The sequence below is a fragment of the Lissotriton vulgaris genome, unplaced genomic scaffold, assembly GCF_964263255.1.
Source record: "Lissotriton vulgaris unplaced genomic scaffold, aLisVul1.2 SCAFFOLD_448, whole genome shotgun sequence".
In the NCBI taxonomy this organism is placed as follows: Eukaryota; Metazoa; Chordata; class Amphibia; order Caudata; family Salamandridae; genus Lissotriton; species Lissotriton vulgaris.
The window spans coordinates 1,061,178-1,063,408 of record NW_028241216.1 but is presented as its reverse complement, the minus strand read 5'-3'; positions in this window follow the sequence as shown (position 1 = coordinate 1,063,408).

Below are 2,231 nucleotides of genomic sequence, written 5' to 3'. Positions count from 1 at the left end.
TTATATCAGCAAGTCCTCATGAATGGGGTACAGTCGTAAACGTTTCAAATTCAATAGGGTACCAGGCAGGGGTTTCCGCTGTCCCCTCTCCTGTTTGTTTTCGACATTGAACCTCTTGCTCGAATAATCTGCAGTGGAGCTTAAGTACAGGGCTGGCACTGTGGATGATCAATGGAAGATAAAAATGCACTATACACAGCTGATACACTCCTCGTCCCCTCGCATCCCCAGGTGTCAGGACCACGAGCATTTGAAATCTTGAAAATCTATAAGGAGCTGTCCGGTCTCTATGCAAATTAGGGAAAATCCCTTTTGGTCTCCCTGAAGGGAAATAACGCTGCTTTCGGTTGGCAAACAAACATTCCAATACACTGCTTAAGTTTTAAATACTTAAGTATGCATAAATCTGTGGTGCCGAATTGACCCACAATCTTAACCTCACACCTCTGCTGAAAAAGAATTAAAAGGACCTTCACAAGTGGACTACGCTCCCACTTAATGTGATGGACAAAGTGGCCTTATTTAAAATGAGGCTCCTTTCATGTTTCTTATATGTGTTACAGAATTTCCTATTTCCGATCCCCAATACATTGTTTAGAAAATTCACAGCCTAGATTTGTTCCTTTCTGTGGAAAGGCAAGCCACCACGTATTGTGATGGTTGGGTAGGATGCTTGTCTGTTTTACCTACGTTTTTTCCCCAATTCATGTGTTTCAAGCGTAGACATGGCTCTGATCCTGGGGTTAATTAGATTGTGACGGTACTGGGAGGTTGGCCAACATAAGAGCAGTGAGGGTTTAGAAATGGTAAATAACAGAGAAGTAGTACTGGTAGTACAAAAGGATGGGGCTATGTGGGAAGATTGGCAGTGCAAAGTGGTTACACTGAGGTCAGTAGGCCAAAGCCTGTGGCAGTTGAGGTGAAAGTGGTGGGATTAGGATAATCTATGTATGTGTCCATTGGTTAGGCTGATTTGGTATGTGGCATGGTCAGATGCAGCAACTACTATAAGTGCATACATGCCACATTAAACAACATTTTTAATTTGTCATGTGATATCTACCCAAGTTGAGTTTTTTGTAATCAGTTGAAATACCTCTTACTACCACCATGTGTGTCTATGCAGATTAAAAATTCCTCGTTTATGCAGTTGTAACTAAATGCAGTTTTCTATGAGGAAGTTCATCCGTGTGAGGGAGGTAGTGTTAATTGTGTAGTAGACAGTTGTGCCAGTTCTACAGCAGGAGTTGGTGCCTATTTTATGGTAGGGAGCAATGCCAATTTCAGCTAGGAAGTAATGCTAATATGTAAAGTCCAGTCCGTGTTCCTTGCTCATTCAAGCCTGTTTTATATATCTTGGTGTTGAGTAACACATGGGAGTTGGGGCAATTTAAGATACAAAGTCTAGGATCCGAAACAGGAAGTTCCCAGGAAATAATGAACCAAGGTAAGCTTTGAACTGAACTGTATAGGAAAAGGAGAGGTGATACGGAAAGTAGGAAGTTGTTTCAAGCCAACACATTTTTAGGCATATCATATTCGACCTATTTAGCTCTCATAACTTTAGACAGTAGAAGTAAGTGTTTCAGGCTGTAGCACTCTGGATAGATGGGTGAGGGGACTCTACCTGTAATGACTTCACTGCTCTCTGTGACATCTGACACTTTGAGGCAAGATTAATTGCTCTTTAGAGTGTATGTGCCCCTGAACTCTGTTGGACCACTAGATGGATTTCTCTGTAGAAGTGACGTATAGCTTTACAAAGGTGGCAGAACTTTGAATGTTCTACGGCCTCCATAGTGCCCAGCACAGGATAAAGGGAGATCAGTGTGAAGGAGTTACAGTTTTTGCCAGACAGCCTTGCCATGGGACTCAGATAAAGCTTCTCTGTGAACTGTACATGTGCTCTTAGCAGACAAGGGAGCTCTGTTTAACAAGGGGAATTAGCTGCTTAAGTAAAGTGCCTCTTACCTATCAACATTGTCCTATTGGTAATGGGTTAGTAATGTGCTAAACCTAAATGTGTATGAACATTTCCTAAATAATTCTAAAGTGTTGGCTAAAAGTATGTGCTTATTAGCTGATCAATTGCCTCTTGTGATCTGCTCTAGTGGCATTTTACAATGACTCTTTATTAGAACGTTGCCTTTTTGGAGTTGGGCAAAGACAAACATAATCTTGCTGCTTCCTCTTCCGGCTGCCACTGCAGCAGCTGCTGCTGTTGCTTTCAC